The sequence below is a fragment of the Heterocephalus glaber genome, unplaced genomic scaffold, assembly GCF_053883595.1.
Source record: "Heterocephalus glaber isolate CG9 unplaced genomic scaffold, H.glaber_assembly_v1.0 deba00001553, whole genome shotgun sequence".
NCBI classification, from domain to species: Eukaryota; Metazoa; Chordata; class Mammalia; order Rodentia; family Bathyergidae; genus Heterocephalus; species Heterocephalus glaber.
Genome location: NW_028258344.1, coordinates 8,669,602 through 8,688,589, shown reverse-complemented (window position 1 = coordinate 8,688,589; position 18,988 = coordinate 8,669,602). Strand labels below are relative to the sequence as shown.

The window sequence follows — 18,988 nt, the reverse complement described above, 5'->3', positions numbered from 1 at the left end:
AAAATGAGAACTCTAATAGTGGCCATGATTATGCTTTCAGAACTAATATTTAACTTTTTAAGCTCTCTGAAATTTTATATGTCAAAGTGCTCTAAATGGAAAAAATGACCCCGAAGAAAGAATGAAGACAGAAAAGCCTGGAAGCTCTAAGAAACAAACACAAATTAATGTGTTCATAGCCTAAATCAATATAAATAAATAAATAAATAGACAATAAATAAGAGACCTGTTAAGAAGTAAAGTCTGTTTGCCCCTTCATCCAAGTATCAGGATTATTCTACATGCAGGTCTCTGCAATAATAAAAATTCTGTTCTAGATGAGGAGCTAGATCATAAAGCAATGTCTGGCACTTGACTATCAGGCACTCGATTTTCAGGCACTTCTTCCAGTGTTGAAACACAAATTGTTCCTCTCTTGTTTTCTCTTGGGTTTATTTTTGGCAAGAAAACTATAGCATATTTCCATATTTTGGACATTCACTTGTTGTTGGATTTCATATATTCTTGGAATTTGGAAAACAATTTTTCAAGATTTTTTTCTACAGTGTAACCCAAGATTTAGGATGACACTGGGAATGATTAAACAAATTCACACTAAATACATCCACCTCTTAGCCAATTGAAAGAAGGGAGGCAGGTGTGTTTGTGTGGGCGGTCGGAACAAAGGTCTGTAGTGGGAAAGTTACTTTTTCCATAAAAGCCATCAAGATTCAATCCCAGTACCACAAAGGAAAAAAAAAAAGACTAAAAGGTAATAAAGATGTTGAAAAAAAAAATGGCCATAGAATGCTTAAAGATTTTGAAAACTGAAAAATTGGCAAAATTAACTCTGGTTCACATTCTTTGTTTTGAGCTAATGACTCATATTTGTATCTTTTAAATTAAATATGAAAAGATTTTAACATAATATCTAATATAAAATAAAAGCTTTAGAGATCATGTACAGGAATTTTTTCATTATAATTATTCATCTATGTCTAGTTTCTCAAGGTTTTTGATGAAAATGTTAGCTATCCGGAAATGTAAAAATATTTGGATTTCTTGTTATGTGACTTATATTTTTGATTATTATTTTTTACTTTTACATCTTTTTATTTATTCTATCAATGTGATCAGTGTAGTGTGTATCAAGCACAATCATTTACATATCTTTCTTGGGGCTGGGGATTTAGCTCAGTGGTGCCGCTGCCTGCCTCGCAAGCAGAAGGTCCCGAGTTGGATCCTCAGCACCAAAAAAAAAAAAAAAAAAAAAAAAAAAATTCTGTCTTATAGTTTGTTCTGTTGAAGTGGCTCCTTTTAAATCTCACAATAAGCCATGTTGCCTTTTGCAGAGACTAGGACAAAAGTTTAAATGGAGGCCTCCAAACCTTATAGTCAATTATTTGAAATTTATTTATCAAGCTAAAAAGCATTCAATATGTTCTATCCCATTTTCTGGACAATTGCCTCTTCATGGGACTGGATGTCCTACTTTCTAGCAATCACTTCAGAGTTAACTGGAAAGCCAGGTTGAAATTGAGGATTCCTAGATTCCTTCACTGTGTGTACCAGAAACACGGACAGGTAGGATGGCTGCCACTCCTGATCTCTTCGCCTGCCTCCTCCCTGTTCTCACTTCATCTCATATGCAATCTATATACACCCATGCCCACCCTCTTGACCTCTGCCCAACAGTTACACTTTGATCATTTCTCAGGCTTATTATGTAGCATGGTTCACTTTTTTCAGACATAGACAAATTCTAGCATAGGCCATGGAGGCAAGCTGTGAAACGCAAATTTTTGCAAAGATATTTCCAGCTTCAGTCCCATGGACTCATCAGCCTATAGAGAAAGGCCAGAGCAGAGCCATCTAAAACCTCGTCCAGATAGAAAACGGGCACTATTCAACATCATTTTCAGACTCCTTACTTTCCTACAATTCAGTGGTATTATTGACCAAATTATATTTATTTATGATTATCATTTGTGTTGCAATGAGCATCCTTGAAAATATGTTGCGGTGCTCATGTACAGTGATTTATAACTAAAAACAGAATTGCTGAATCTTAAGGTATAAGCATTATTCTTTTTTTTTTTTTTTTTAGTATTGGGAATCGAACTCGGATCTTTGCTCTTGCGAGGCAGGTGGCAGAACCACTGAGGTAAGTCCTCAGCCCAAAGCATTACTGAGTTTACTGTACAATGTAAAATTTTTTGCCAAAGTGGAAATTTCAATTTCACTCCTACCACTAATACTCCTGTTGGACCATAGCCTTGCAAATATTTGTGAAGCTTTAATTTTGACAATCTGAAGGATGTGAAATAGGATCTTGTTATGATTTTGAATTCCATTGCCCTAATTACTAATGAAAGTGTTATGGTTTAGATCTGGGGTGTCCCCCAGAGGTCACATGTGTTTGGAGGTGGAGCTTTTGGAAGGTGATTGGATCATGGCAGCACCAGCTGACATGCTTTAGGAGCATGGTTAGAGGTGAATCGCTGGGTGCCTGAGCTGGAAGGGTATATCTCCCTCCACAGTTCTCTCTCTGTTTCCTGAACACCATGACATGAGCTGCTTCCCTCTGTGGCAGGCCCTTCCTCGATATCAATTTCTGCCCATGTCAATGTCAATTTCTGCTTTAGAGCCAGCTGACTGTGGACTCAAACCTCTAAAAATCATGAACACAAATAAACCTTTCCTTTAATTTGTGGGTGTCAGGTGTTATGTCTCAGCAACAAGGAAAGTGACCAAGACATAGATTAAGCACCTTGTCATAGGGCATTTTCCTCATCTGTAAGTTCCTGCTCTGCTCATTTTCTCCTAGGTTGTTTGGATTTTTAAAAATTGATTTATAAGATGCTTCTCAGATATACTAGGTAACTGTGTATGTTTGCAGATAGTGTACTTAAAATGATGTCAGGAAGTACTAGTGATAAAGTAGAGATATGAAACAAAAAAGGAAAAAAATTAATAAAATCTAAATTAATGGGTATATTAATACTGAGGGCAACTAGGTATAATATCATTGGGGATGTCTAAAAAATAACAAATATTCCCCTAATGAACAGAAAAGTGGAGTATTTACCCACAGCTTCTTGTCTCTTACCTATTGAAATTTTCCCTGTAGGAATTAAATTCCTGATCTATCATGTGCCCTGTGCATGAGCTGTACACATTCTTAGAGCATTAGGAAAAGCTCTCAGGTAGAGAAACACAGAGATGTAGACTTTTAAGGTGAGCACGTGTGTGCATGTGGGATGGATATCAACGGTGTCTACTGGCCTTAAACTTTCACATTCTGCTTTTAATTTCAATAACAACAATGATAAATACCCGGTTCATATATTACTTGCCCACAATTATAGCCATAATTGTACTAGGGTCCATAGTCATTTGTTTAGAACTTTACTGTCCATATTTTTTTCCAAGATCAATATCTCCCTAAGATTTTCTTTTTAAAAGCAAAGCACCTGAGGTACTTTCTGCTTGTAAATTATCCTCATAGCATCTTAACAATCAGTCTTTCATCTACTGGATAGGTCATCATGCCCACCTATGCATATGTTTTCTAATAGGCTCAGAACTATTGCGGTTTTCTTCATAGTCCTCCTGAATTACTGAAATACTCTAGAAATGCTTATTCTCCAAGATCCAATTCTATCATGGAGTCTTTCTTTTCTTATCCTATCAGAATTAATCATTCATTATATTCATGTTATGATCAAAATTGATTTGCTTGCTTCCATTTAGGACTTACTGCAGTCTCTTACAATCAATTTTAGTTATTATTATTTGTTTACATTGAAAGAGAAAAACTATATATTTTTGTGGTATAGAACATAATGTTTTGAAAATATATGTATATCCTGACATGGTTAAATTGTAGTAACACATCCAGAACATATCATATTTTTTGTGGTGACAATATGTAAAATTTAGTCTCAGCAAATTTCAATGTATGTAATATATTGCTCTTAATTATAATCACCTTAGACAATATCTCTTGAATGTACTCTTGCTATTTAACCAAAATTTTGTTTCCTTGGACTAATATCTTCCCAGTCTGTTCATCCCTACTCCTCCCCTGTTTACTCCTATTCTAGTCTTTGAGTTCTCCTTTTTCTAAAAATAAAATTATACCTCTGAGCATTATCATGAGGTATTTGTTTTTCTGTGCCTAGTTTATTCAATACTGGGTTTATCCATGCTGTTGTAAATATAACACACACACACATACGTAATTTACTTAAATGTATATAATTTCACTTAACATTATGGTCTCAAGGTACATCCATTTTCCTACAGATGACTCAAGTATACCTTTCTTTATGGCAGAGTAGTACTCTATTGTGAGTAAATATCACATATTCTTTAACTATTCATCTGTTGATAGACATATAGGTTGCTTCCAAGATTTAGATATTATGAATTGTGCTGCTATAAACATGGGCATGCCAGGCTTATCCACCTTGTTGCAAATATATATGTATTTTCACTTATATATATCACATTTTATTTAATATGTATATTTATATGTATCACTTTATTCACTCATTTATTGGTAGATACTTGGATTTTTCCACTTTTTGACTATTATAAATCATAGGATTGCAGATATCTCTGTGCCATATTGCTTTCATGTCCTGCATATAAATACACAAAAGTAGGATATCTGGATTGTATTTTTTTATGCACTTCTGCACAATTTCTATAATGGCTACATTAGTTTATATTCCCTTTGGGTAGTGGATATTTTTATAATTTTTTACAAAATATTAATCCTTTCTTTATTGGGTCCTATCTTTGCAAATATATTTTGTTGGATAGCAGGGTTTTTTCTTAGTGATATTGAGGAACTTGATACATCACCAGGATAAACTATAATATAGGTTGCAAATTTTTCTAATTTTAATATTTATGTATATATCTTACAATTATTTCTTCCCAAGCAAAAGATTTGTTCTTTCTGGAAATAGTATTCCTCATATTTCCTTTGGTTCATTCCGGACCTTCTCCATTCCCATTTTTTAAATATTTATTTATTTATTTATTTATTTATTTATTTATTTATTTATTTATTTGGTTTCTTGAGACAGGATCTCACTTTGTAGTGCAAGCTGGCCTTGAACTAGCTATGTAGCCAAGGCTGGCCTCAAACTCCTGGCGATCCTCCTGCCTCAGCCTCCTCAGTGCTGGAACTACCAGGGGTGCACCGCCATCCCAGATTTCCATTTCCACTTTAGAAAGGAATTCCTCCAGCATAGTCTGTCCTACCAAATTATAAATTCTTAATCTGATTTAAATTTATCCTATTGTATGATGTCAGGAATTGATCTCATTTCATTTTAGCCAGATAAACATTGAACACTATTTGTTGAGTAACCCACCTTTTCTCCATCAATTTGAGATGGTACCTTTATCTTTTTCTATTATCAAAGTGCATTTGGCCTCTGGGTTTCCTTTTCTGTCTGTCTGTTCACAGTTGTGACAAAACAATTGTTGAGACATTATAGCTAGTCCTCTCACACTATTATTTCAATGTTTGAATCATATCCTTATTTTTATATAAACTTTATAATTCATATTTTTGTTAGATTCATATTACAAACTGAATGAAAGGATTGGCTTCTTGAATTTTCTTTTCATATCAATAACCCTGGTTGCACAGAATATAGTACCAAGAATCAACAAATAGGGTCATAGCAAATTAAAAATATTCATAGCAAAAGAAACAACCAACAGTATGAAAAAACTGACAGAATAGGAAAAAATTTGCCAGTTATTCTTCAGACAGAGGACTAATATCAGGAATATATAAAGAACTAAAAGAAATTAGATCTCCCCCAAATAAAAGACCCAATCAAAAAATGGGCAAGTTAAATGAATAGACCCTACACAAAAGTACAAAAGGTCAATAAATACATGAAGAAATGTTCAACATCATGGACCATTAAGGAAATGCAAATTAAAACAACACTGAGATTCCATCTTACTCCAGCAACAATGGCCATCATCAAGAAATCAAACAAAAACAAATCCTGATGAGGCAGTGGGGGAAGGGGATGCTTTTACATTGTTGTTGGGAATATAAACTAATATAACCACTATGGAAATCAATATGGAGATTCCTCTGTAAACTAAAACTAAGAGTCCCATGTAACCCAGCTATTTCCCTTTGAGTTATCTTCCCCCCAAACTTAAAGACATTATATTAAACTGATACACACGTATCCATGTTTATAGCAACACAATTCATAACATCAAAATCTTGGAAGCAGCCTAGGTGTCTGTCAATGGATGGAGAAAGAAAATGTGGTGTTTACATTCAATGAACTATTACTCTGTCATAAATAAAGATAAACTTGTCATTTGTAGGAATGCCATTTGAGACCATAATGTTAAGTGGAAAAAATCAGATATTAGGGTTTCTCTTATATGAGAAATCTAAAATATAAGTGAAGAGCAAAACGAAAAATAGACAACAGAAAGTAGAAAGAGCTTTTTCAAAAAGGAAGAGGACCAAGAGTTAGAGTGAGGGAGAAGGAGGGGAGTAAAAAGAGATGAAAAAATAATTAAGATATGTTATATAAATGTACTAAGTCCATACAAGGAATGTAAGCATTATGTGCTGCAAAACTGTTTAAATTAATAAATGAATAAATGCAAATTTCACAGGTTTTCATTTGTGTCTTATATTTTGTTTTATTTATGTCAAACATTTTACTAGGTAGTATATCTGTTTTCTTTGTAAATCTCTCCTTATCTCTTTGTTATGACATCTGGTAGTTATTTTTTCATTTCTTCTTATTATTTATTTTCTCTCACTATCTCTCTCTCTCTCTCTGCCTCTGGTTATTATTAGAATATTGTCAAACTGTTTATCTCATTTTCTTGAAGAACTTTGTTCAACTTCTCTATTGTATGCATATACATGCTTTTCATTTTATTATTTTTGCTCTTTGTTTCTTTTATTCTGTATCCTTTGGTTTTATTTTTATTCTCTAGCATAAATGAGATTCTTAACTCATTAATTTTCATATAAACACTTATGGCGATAGGCCTTGAAGTACCACTTTAATAATATTTTACAGGTTTTCATTAGAAAATTTTTACTATCTCTTAGTTTAAAGTAATTTCTATTTATTTATTATTTCATCCAATACTTACAACTATGTTTCTTAATTTCCAAGTTGTTTTTTATTTTGAGCTTTTTCTAGCTAATATATATTTGGTTATTGATATTTAACTCATTTAGAGAATATGATTTGTGTACTATTTTCTTAAAATATTGTAAGATTTATTTTAAGGTTCAGCTTGTGACCAGATTTCATAAAGATGTATGTGCTTAAATTGTTCATTATCTAGTTTTAGGATCGAAAATTCTCTATAGGATGATTGGATAAATTATGCTAATTATTTCATCCAGAAAATTTCTATCTTGTTTATTTTCTCTCTGTAGATATTTAAGAAATCATATTAAAATTTCTGAACTGATGGTAATTTATTAATTTCTCATTGAAACTAGGATCATTTATTGTTGCCATTATGGTGCAGTGTCAATTTGATTTACTTTAGGATCTGCCTAAGGAATTGGTGGAGTACACTTCTGGGTATGTTTGAGTGGGTCCCAGAAGCATGATCTTAGGGTCTATGTTTGCTCCCTCACCCCTTCTTTTCTTATGTTATTCTCTTTCTTGCTTCCTGGCCACCATGAACTAAGCATCTGTGCTCTTCTACACCCTTCCTCTAAGATATTTTTGCTTTGGAGCCAGCCAACTATGGACTGAATCCACTGAAACTGAGCTAAACTACATACTTCCTCCTTTAAGTTGTGAGTGTCAGGTGTTGTGTTCCAGAAACAAAAAATGCTGACTAGTACATAAAATTGGTACTGGAGAAGGGGCGTCACTGCTATTGCTGTACTCGGTCATGTAGTTAAGAAAACTTTGGAGTTGGTTGGAAGAAGAGTTTGGAAAAGTGGCCCCAAAGCCTTAAAATGATATACATAGAGCACGATGGGTGATTCTGGTTGGAATTCAAAAGGCCACACTTCTGATAGGAAGGAGGACAATACAGACTAGGTTCAGAAGGTTACAGTTGAGAACAAAGACCCCACTGGCAGTTGGACTAGAGATCATGTGTGCTATACTCTGGCAGAACATTTGTCTCTGTTATCTATATCTTGAGACCTTGTACAACACTGAGAATAAGCATGGTGGACCAATTAATCTAGCATAGGAAATTTTAAGCAGAGGAAATTTCAACATTAAGCTGTGGTATGTGTGCAGCTAACTGCTTTTAATCAGATTTAAGGTGAGAATTGGGGACAAAAGGCAGAGCAGAAAAAAATTGAAACACTTAAATTTTGGCTGAGAAGGGATCACATGAATAGTTACAGAAATGAAGATAATCATTATTGTATTTTTCCTCATTTAAAAAAATAGCTCATTCACGTATATGCATATATTGAAAACATGTTTTTTTCAATTTTCAGTTTTTTATTGGTACATTTTAGATGTACATAGGGATAACATTCACCATAGGGAATTCGTGCCTGTGCATACTATACATTGCTTTTTCTATTTTCCCCATTCCCCTCTTCGCCTTTCAACCCCGCTTCCCCTCCTTGTTTACAAAAGCTTTGTTTCCATTTTTTTCCTCATCTCTTCTTTCCTTTCCTCTCCTCCTTGTTCCCCTTTACATTTCAACATTTTCTTCCCATTTCCCAATTTCTTTTATATATTTTGTTTCTTATTTGCACTTTTGGTTTCTCACACTGGGGAAACAATGTGGTATTTAAATACGTGTGGCTGATTTATTTTACTTCAGAGTATGGTCTCAGGTGCATCCATTTAGCTAGAAATATTTCAAGCTTATCCTTCTCATAGCAGAGTAGTACTATATTGTATAAAAATAAACACATTTTCTTTCTCTATTCATCACATGATGGGTATTTGGGCTGTTCCCAAAATTTAGCTATTACAAACTGTGGCACTATAAAAGTGGCTTATACATGCTTATTTATGGTTTATTCATAGTTTATACATTATAAACATGGTAGTTCATAATACATTGCTATGGTATGAAGCTTTCAATTCTTTCAGGAAGATACCAAGGAAGGGAATAGCTGGGTTGAATGGAATCTCTAGTTTTAGTTTTTTGAGGAATCTCCACACTGATTTTCAGAGTGGTTGCACCAGTCTATATATCCATTATCAGTGGAGAAGTGTTCCTTTTTCCCCACAGCCCCACCAGCATTTGCTGTTCATTGATTTTTCAACAATAGCCATTATTTCTGAAGTGAAGTGCAATCTCAGCGTTGTTTTAATTTACATCTCTGAAATGACCAATGACATTTAATACATTTTCATGTATTTATTTGCCATTTTTACTTCTTTGTCTGAGAAGTGTCTATTAATTTCAGGTGGCCATTTTTGGATTGGGTCTTTAAGTTTGGGGCGGTCTCTTTTTAATTCTTTATATAGTCTAGATATTAATCCTTTGTCTGAGGAACAGCTGGCAAAATTTTTTTCTCACTCTGTGGGTTGTCTTTTCACTTTGTTGTTGGTTTCTTTTGTTGTGCAAGCTTTTTAGTAAGATGAGATCCCAGCTGTTGATTCGTTGTGGTATTTCCTGTGCAATCAGGGTTTTGTTTATAATCTCTTTGCCTACACCACTGTCTTCAAGAGTTCTATCTATTATATCTTCCAGCAGATTTAGTGTTTCTGTTTTAATATTTAGATCTTTGATGCATTTCAATTTTAGTTTAGTGCATGGTGAAAGATACGGTCTAGTTTTAATCTTTGGCATGTAGAAATCTGGCTTTTCCAGCACTGTTTATTAAAGAGGCTATCTTTCTTCTAGTGAATGTGTTTTGTCCCTCTGTTAAAGATAAAGTAGCTGAGTGTGTTTTGAGTTGTTTCTGCATCTTCTAATCTGTTCCATTGATGGTCTCTTCTGCTTTTATGCCAGTACCATGATGTTTTTATCACAGTATCTTTGTAGTATAATTTCAAGTCAGGGATTGTGATGCCTCCTGCCTTGTCTTTGTTGCCCACAATTGTTTTTTCTATTCCAAGTATCTTCTGGTTCCAAGTAAATATTAGGGTTGTTTTCTCTAGTTCTGTGAAGTATCTTATTAGTACTTTGATCAGGATTGCATTAAATCTGTATAACAATTTTGGAAGTTTAGCCATTTTTACTATATTGGTTGATCTTACCCAAGAACAAGTGATATCTTTCCATTTTCTGATATACTCTTTGATCTTCTTTTTCTGCCTTTTTTTTTCAGAGTACCGTGGTTTTCAATGTAAAGGTCTCTTACTTCATTTGTTAGATTGACTCCTAGGTATTTCATTTTTTGGATGATATTGTGAAAGGTGTTGTTCCTCTAACTTTTCTCTCAATGAGTTATTTGTCTACAGGAAAGCTATTGATTTTTGAGTGTTGACTTTGTATCCAGCTACACTACTGAGTTTGGTTATTAACACCAAATTATTAACATCAATAGTCTTTTGGTGAAGTTTTTGATGCCTTCTATTTAGAGTATCATATCATCAGAAAATAATAATTTAACTTATCTATTCTTATTCCTTTTATTTCTTTCTATTGTCTAATTGGTTAAGCTAATGTTTCCAGAACTATACTATATAAGAGTGGTGATAGTGGACACCCTTGTCTTGTTCCTGATTTCACTTATTTATTTATTTTTGTTTATTTTCCCAGTACCAGGGATTGAACTCAGGACCTTGTACTTGTGAAGCAAGCAAAGCATCACTGAGCTAAATCCCCAGCCTTTGTTCTGATTTTAGAGTGAAAGCTTTCAGTTTTTGTTCATTTAGTATGATGAACGCTGTTGGTTTGTCATAGACAGCTTTTATCAGATTGAGATAAAGACTATCTACTCCAATTTTCTGTAGGGTTTTATCAGGAATGGGTGTTGGACTTTGTCAAATGCTTTTTCTGCATTTATTGAGATGATCATATGGTGGTTTTTCTTGGATCTGTTGATATGGTGTATTACCTTTATTGATTTGTGTATGTTGAACCATCCCTGGATCCCTGAATTGAACCCTATTTTGCAATGATGTATAATCTTGATGATTTGCTGGATTCCATTTGCCAGTATCTTATTGAGGATTTTTGCATCTATGTTCATTAGGGAGATTGGCCTGTAGTTCTCTTTTTTGGTTGCATCCTTCTCTGGTTTTGAATCAGGGTAATGCTTGCTTCCAGAAATGAATTTCAGAGTATTGTTTTCCTTTTAATTTCATTAAAGATTGTGAGAAGTAGTAGCATTAAGTCATCTCTAAATTTCTTGCAGAATTCAGCAGTGAATCTGTTAGGACCTGGGCTTTTCTTTGTTGGTAAGTTTTTAATTACATATTCAATTTCATTGATTAATATTGGTTTATTTAGAATTTTTATATCTTCTTGATTCAGCTTTGGTAATTCATATATATCTAGGAATCTGTCTATTTCTTCTGTATTTTCTGTCTTATTAGAAAACAGATTCCTGAAGTGGGTATTGATCTTCCACAGAATCTGTTGTGATTTCACCTTTTTATTCCTAATTGTATGGATTTGAGTCTTTTTTTCCCTTTTGTTTGATAAAGTTGGCTAAGAGTTTGTCAATTTTTTTTTATCTTTCAGAGAACCAAGTCTTTCATGCATTGATTCTTTGCTTCATTTTCTTAGTCATTGCATTAATTTCTGCTCTGATCTGTACAGTTTCCTCCCTCATACAAGCTTTAGGCTTGCCTTGCTCTTGTTTTTTTAGAAGCTTGAGGTTCAACATGACATTGTTTATTTGAGCTAGCTTTGTTTTTTTTTAATATGGGGATTCACTGCTATAAATTTCCCTCATAGGACTGCTTTCATTGAGTCTCATGAGTTCCAGTATTTTGTATTAGCATTATCATTTAATTTTAGAAACTTTAGATATGTTTTTAAAATTTTTCTTCATAACCATATCAGTTGACTCATTATTAGTACTATAGTATTGCCAAATCTATATTATAATATTTAATTTATGGAATATCTGGAGACAAGTAAGAATCACCCAAGGAAAACTTTGTCTTCTACTCCAAGAAGGGAATTGTTGCATTTCCAGTTGTGCACTAAATATTTGTATTATGTTAGGCAGAATTATGATCCTACTATTTTATTTATTTGGAAATTAAGTATGGTTAAAGAGATGTGTTTGATTATGAAGTTGACAAAGATTTGGATGTGGTGGTTAGGATGGACTGTCAATTTGATTGGCTTGGGAGCCACTCAGAGACCTAGAAAAGCACAGTTATGAGTGTTTTTTGTTGTGTTAAGGAGGTCTGACCTTGGGATCTTACATGGTCCCTGGCCCCCTCCTTACTGACACTGTTCCCTTACCCTGCTTCTTGGCCACCATGAACTAAGCACACTTCGTCCTCTATGCCCTTCCACCATGATGTTCCTGCCCTGGAGCCATCTAATCATGGACTGAATCCTTTGAACCTGTGTGCAAGTTAAGTGTCTCCTTCTTTAAATTTAGAAATTTGGATTTTATATCTCAGCAATGAGAAAATTCAGTAGTACATATCTATTTCATTATTATAATTTGTTTATAAATTCAGAATATCTTCTTATAGTAACATATTGTGCTTTTCACCCTATTTTCTTGTTGCAAAAATAGCCTTACCAGATTTCTTTAGATAAGTAATTTCCTTGTCAATTTATTTATAACCTTTCTATAGTTTAATGTTTTAGATATGTGTCTAGAAAATGACACATCTTTAAGTTTTCAAGAAGTCAGTATTGTGCATTCATTTTTCTACAAATTTGTCACTTTTTATAGCTCAGTAGTATTCCATTATAAGTAGATACTGCATTTTCTTTATCCAATTGTTGTTGATGAGTATACAGGCTGCTTCCAAGATTTAACTATTATGACTTGTGCTGCTATAAATATTAGTATGCAAGTATTGCTGTAGTATGATGACTTAAGCTTTCTGGGGAAGACAGCTAGCAAGGGGAATGCTGAGTCATATGGAATTTCTAATTTCAGTTATTTGAGAAATATCCATAGAGATTTCCATAAAGGTTGTACTAGTTTACATTCCCACTAACAATTCCATTTTTCACCACAGGCTCACCAGTATTTGCTGTTGTTTGATTTCTTAATAATTTCCATTCTCTCTGGAGTAAGATGAAATCTTAGCATTGTTTTAATTTACATTTTTTAATGGCCAGAGGTGTTGAGCACTTTTTCATTTATTTGTTAAAAAATTTTATTTTCCTCTGTGAAGTGTCTGTTTATTTCTCTTGCTCTTTTCTTGACCGAATTTTAATTGTTTTTAGTTCTTCGCATATTCTAGATATTAGTTCTCTGTCTGAGGAGTAGCTGGAAAAAATGTTTCCCATTCTAAGTTTTCTCCTCATTCTACTGATTGACTCTCTTGCTGCACAGAAATTTTTAGTCAGATATAATCCCATTTGTTGATTCTTGCTGTTATTTCTTGTGCACTTGAGTTTCTGTTTAGAAAATGCTTTCCTATTCATATACATTCAAGTATTTTACTTATTTTATCTTCCAGTAGGTGTAATGTTTAGATCTTTGATCTATTTTTATTTTAATTTGGTACATGGTGAGATATAAGGGTTCAGTTTCAATCTTCTACACACAGATGACCAGTTTTCCAAGCACCCCTTGTTGAATAGGCTCTCTTTCCTCCAATGTATGCTTCTGGCCCCTTTGTCAAAGATCAAATAGCTCATTGTATCTGGGGAACTTCCTGCATCCTCAGTTCTGTTCCACTGGTCCATGTATTTGTTTTTGTTTCAGTGACATGACTTTTTTTTAATATATTAATTGGTACATTTTAGGTATGCAATACATTTACATTTATCATTGGGTGTTTGTACCTGAACATGATCTATCTTAGTTCTTATTTTTCCCCATTACCTGTGCGCCCTTCACCTCCACCACCCTTCCCTATTTACATAGACTTTGTTTCCATTTTTTTTCTTTCTTATGATTTTTCCTTTCCTTTCTTCCCTTTCCCCTTTCCCTTCAGCCACCCCTACCCCTTTGGACCTTTTCCTATTTCAAATTATCAATTATTCATTTTAATCATTTTCATTCTTATTTACACTTTCAGTTTCTCACACTAGAGATACTATTCCGTATTTATACATGTGTGTCATTAAAGTCAGGTATTGCTATGCCTCTTGCTTCACTTTTGTTGCCCAAAATTGCTTTTGCTATTCTGGTCTCTTTTGGCTTCATATGAATTTTAAGATTCTTTTCTCTGGATCTATAAAGTATGTTGTTATTTTGATTGGGAATGCATTGAATCTGTGTAACAGTTTTGGGAGTATGGCCTTTTTTTTTGGTACTGGGGATCAAACTTGGGACCTCGAGCTTGCAAAGCAAGTGGTGGAACAACTGAGCTAAATCTCTGGTGCATGATACGCTGTGGCCCTTTTGACAATATTTAATCTGCCTATCCAGAAGCAGAGAATTACTTTTGATTTTTTGATGTTCTCTTCAATCTATTATTTCAGAGTACTTTGTAGTTATCTTTGTAGAGCTCTTTCATTTCTCTATTAGTTTAATTTCTAGATATTTCATATTTCTTGAAGCTACTGTAAATGGTATTTTCCGAGTTTCTTTCTCATCCTGTTCTTTGTCGGTATACACAAATGCTAATGATATTTGCATGTTGATCTTGTATCTTGCTATAATGCTGAATTTCATTATTAACTCTAAGAGTTTTTTGATGGAGTTCTTTGAGGCTTCTATATAGTCTATCAGGCCACCTGCAAGTAATGATAATTTAAGTTCTTCCTTTCTTATAGGCCTTCCTTTTATTTCTTTCTCTTGCCTAATTTTTCTAGCTAATATTTCAAGAACTATTTTGAATAGAAGGGGTGATAGTGGACATCCTTCTCTTGTTTCCCATTTTATGGGGAATGCTTTCAGTTTTTCCCTATTTAGTATAATGCTGGCTATTGGTTTGTCATATATAGTTTTTATCATATTCTGGAATGGTCCTTCTAAACCTGTTTACTTCAGAGTTTTTATCATGAAGGTGTGTTGGATATTGTTGAAAGCCTTTTGTGCTTCTATTGATATGATTATATAGTCTTTGACCTTGCTTCTGTTTATGTGATATTACATTTATTGACTTATCTATGTTGAACCCTCCTTGCATTTCTGGAGTGAAACCTACTTGATCTTTTTAATAATGTGTTGCATTCTATTTGCTAATATCTTGTTGAGGATTTTTTCATCTATGTTCATTAAGTAGATTGGCCTGTAGTTTTCTTTTTTTTAGTTGGGTTTTTCTCCCATTTGGGGATCAGGGTGTTACTGGCTTCTATAAATTAGTTTGGGAGCACATCATGCTTTCCAGTTTCTTTGAAGAGCTTGGGAGCATTGGTGATATAACAACCTTAAAGGTTTTGTATAATTCAACAGTGAATCCATCACGCCCTGGGATTTTTTTAGTTGGGAGCTTCTTTATTACTAAATTAATTTTATTGCTTGTTATTGGATTATGAAATATTTCATGTCTTCTTGAGTTAGTTTTGTAGTTTATATGTGTCTAGGAATATGTCCATTTCTTCAAACTTTGGTAATTATTGAAGTATAATTCTTCAAAGTAGTTACGGTCTTCTGGATTTCCACAGTGTCTGTTGTGATTTCACCTTTTTCATTTCTAATTGCATTAATATGAGGCTTTTCTCACTTTTTCTTGGTAAGTCTAGCTAGGGGCTTATCTGTATTATACATTCTTTCAAAGAAGCAGCTTTCTGATTCTGTGATTTTTTAAAACTGTTTTATAGTCTCCATTTCATTGATTTCCATTCTTATTTTTACAATTTCAGTCCTTTTGGTTTGGAAGTGATTTGTTACCTTAAGATGTCTCATAAATTTATCTATTTGAGCTTTCTCTGCTTTCTTAGGGAGAACATTGATTAGGACAAATCTCCTCTTAAAAATGTTTCAATAATGTCCCAGAGCTTTTGGTGAGTTGTACCATCATCATCGCTAACTTCCAAAAATTTTAAAATTTCTTCTTTGCTTTCTTCTGTTACTCCTTAGTTGTTTAGGGGTATGTTGTTAATCTTCCAAAATTTCTTCTGTCATTGATATCTATTTTTACTGCACAGTGATCTGATACTATGCATTGGGTAATTTCTATTCTTTCATATACATTTAAGTAGGCTTTGTAGGCTAGTATGTAATCTATTTTGGAAAGAGTACCACGTGCTGCTGAAAAGAATGTATACTTTGTTGTAGAGGGGTGAAATACTATACATAGAAAATAGGTCCATTTGTTTAAGGGTGTAGTTCAGTTCTGAAATTTCTTTATTGATTTTTTCTTTAGTTAACTTATCTTTTTGTGAAAATGAAGTATTAAAATCCTCTACTATAATTGTGCTAGTGTCTGTTTGATCTTTTAATTTCAGCAGTTTTTATTTTACAAAGATAAGTGCTCCAGTGTTTGGTGTATATATGTTTGTCAATGTTGTCTCTTGTTCGATTGTTTCCTTAACTAGCATATAGTGACTTTCTTTATTTCTTCTAATCAGTGTTTGCTTGAATTGTACCACGTCTTGTATTATAATTACTACTCCTGCTTGTTTTCAGGGTCCTGGCACATGAAATGGTTTCTATCCTTTAATTATCTAAACCCATATATTCTATATTCTCTATCTTAGTTATGTAGCTACTGACCAAAAAAAAATGATTAGGTTTCTATTGTTCTAACACAGCACTTTCATGTTCAGACTATTCTCTCCTAAATGTAGTCAAAATCTACCTACCTGCAACTAATTTGTTAATTTTCTGCTGTTATAATTTGTTCTTTTGAGTTTCAAACATATATGTGGTTGTATGTTCAAAGATGTGGCTACATAAATAAATAAATTGTGGTTCTTCTTCTGGAAAATCCCCAGTCTGGATGGAGAGACAGATATGTAAACAAATAATTACCGTGGAAGAAGAAGTGCTAATAGAGACACTCACAATAGCATTATGTGAGTAGAGTTCTTTGAGCTATTCATCATATGATGTGTATGCCAGGCCTTTTGTCATCACAATAAAAGGCTCTTCAAGTAAAGGTTGAAGAGATCTTACAAATTGCCTTCTTATGAGAGGTGACTTCTCTGAGGCATTCAGTTATAGTAAATATGACAATAATTAGGATCCACCTACAAGATGGTTTTAGATAGAAATAGGACCGAACAGGTCTATTCAATCCTGAATTTTTCCATGCACAGAAAAGTGTGTGTGTGTGTGTGTGTGTGTGTGTGTATACATATGTACATATATATATATATATATATATATATATATATATATGAATTTGTAAGTATAGATTATAAACAGTACTGGGATTTTGAGAAGTTAGTAATCGTATTTGTTTTCAATAGAAGACATTTCCATATTTCAACTTCTATTAGTGTCAATTAATGAATTATCCAAACTCAGTGTTTTAGAATTTTAAAAATGGTTCCAGTTCAATTGTAGTCACTTCTCTTCATGTTTTGATCTATGATTTCTATCTCAAAATTTTATAAGGATTTATATTGTCTGTCATTTTCAGTGGATCTGGAATAATACTATACATTTCATTGTTCCTTTTATGGCTTATGATGGTTTAGGATGTGGAACATAAATTCAGTGTAACTTTTAGAATGCTACTATATTTTATAGCCTGGAGTATATTATCTTATACACAAAAGAAGAAAAAGGGCTTCCAAATTCTACAGATTATTCTTTTTCATTTGAGTTTTGCTTTGTACAGTGTATCTAATTTCAGATTTTTAGAAACCTTGAAATTTTATGTAAAAGCTTATTTTTATGTGCATAGGATGTGCATCTTTCTGAGAATGGACTGCAGAAGATTGATCAAAGTTTCAGGGAAGCTGTTTTCCTTTAAAAGTTTGCAAATTCCTGCAGTACATCTTTTATTCTAAGAATCCATGTAACGATGACAAATGGCAAGGTTCCCAAAGCCACGGGCATGCTTTATGTCTTATGTTCTTCATTACATCCTGTCATCCTCAACACAATCAGCATTATGTATTATTTTTAAAATGAATTCTCCCAGAATGAGTTACATTTAAAAGGTCACATTTGTGCATCATTTTATGGTTTAAAAAGATTTGCAAATATAATCCATAACCTTATCATTAAAACTTATAAAATAAAAGTGTTGTCCCCATTTTATTAAAAATGGAGCAGAGGTTCACATATGCTCAACTCAGAACTCACAATAGAAGAACTCATATCAGTTCTTCAGAGCTAAATGCTCTTTTCCACATCAAATATTTATCAAGATCTTTCTTTGAATAATTTCTATGCTTCTCCTGTAAAGAGTGAGTATTATGGCTTAGAACTGGTCTATAAAAAGGAAAGTAAATACACAATGAGCTGTGAATTTAAGGAAACCACGTAGCTTCCAAGACCTTGGTTTTCTCACATGTAAAACAAAGTAATAAATCCAAACCACACTTAGGAATCTTCCAGCTCCCATACCCCATGTATCTCTGTCAAAGCTTGACCCAGAGCTGCCTCTCAGATGGGAAAATTCATTCATTACATCTGCACTTCAGGTGAGCTGACCAGTTCCCTACCACTTACAGTTTTACCACCAGGCTCTAGGCTAGGTATTCATGATTCATAAACTATTTCTTCCTGTTGCAAGAACCCTGCCTTTATTAATCTATTAAAACAGTGTGCTGTTGCTCCTTTCATTTATCTTCTCCTCACCATTGTCTGTCTTGGAGGGATTGTGTTAGTCTTTGCTTCAGTGGTGTTGGAATATCTATATTCTAAGGTGTTTCAATTTTCTTTTATTATTGTGTGATGTAGAGTAGGTACATCAATATGTAGACAGCTCTACATATTGGGTGACATTAACCTTCAGAATAAAAAGACATTCTGCTTTGCAAACAATGTCAGGAATTATCTTGATTATAGCTTCAGGCCCTTAGGAGATTTGAGTTAAGTATCATT

General features: G+C 33.4%; 1 long non-coding RNA gene across 3 annotated transcripts in view; it reads left to right on the top strand.

Moving 5' to 3' along the window:
- Positions 1-18,988, top strand: part of LOC147824131 (uncharacterized) — a 518,026-nt gene that overhangs the window by 157,546 nt on the left and 341,492 nt on the right. For all 3 annotated transcript variants that reach the window (XR_015442707.1, XR_015442705.1, XR_015442706.1), the window contains one exon: positions 2,087-2,143. This is a non-coding gene — a long non-coding RNA (uncharacterized LOC147824131). The remainder of the gene's footprint in view (positions 1-2,086; positions 2,144-18,988) is intronic.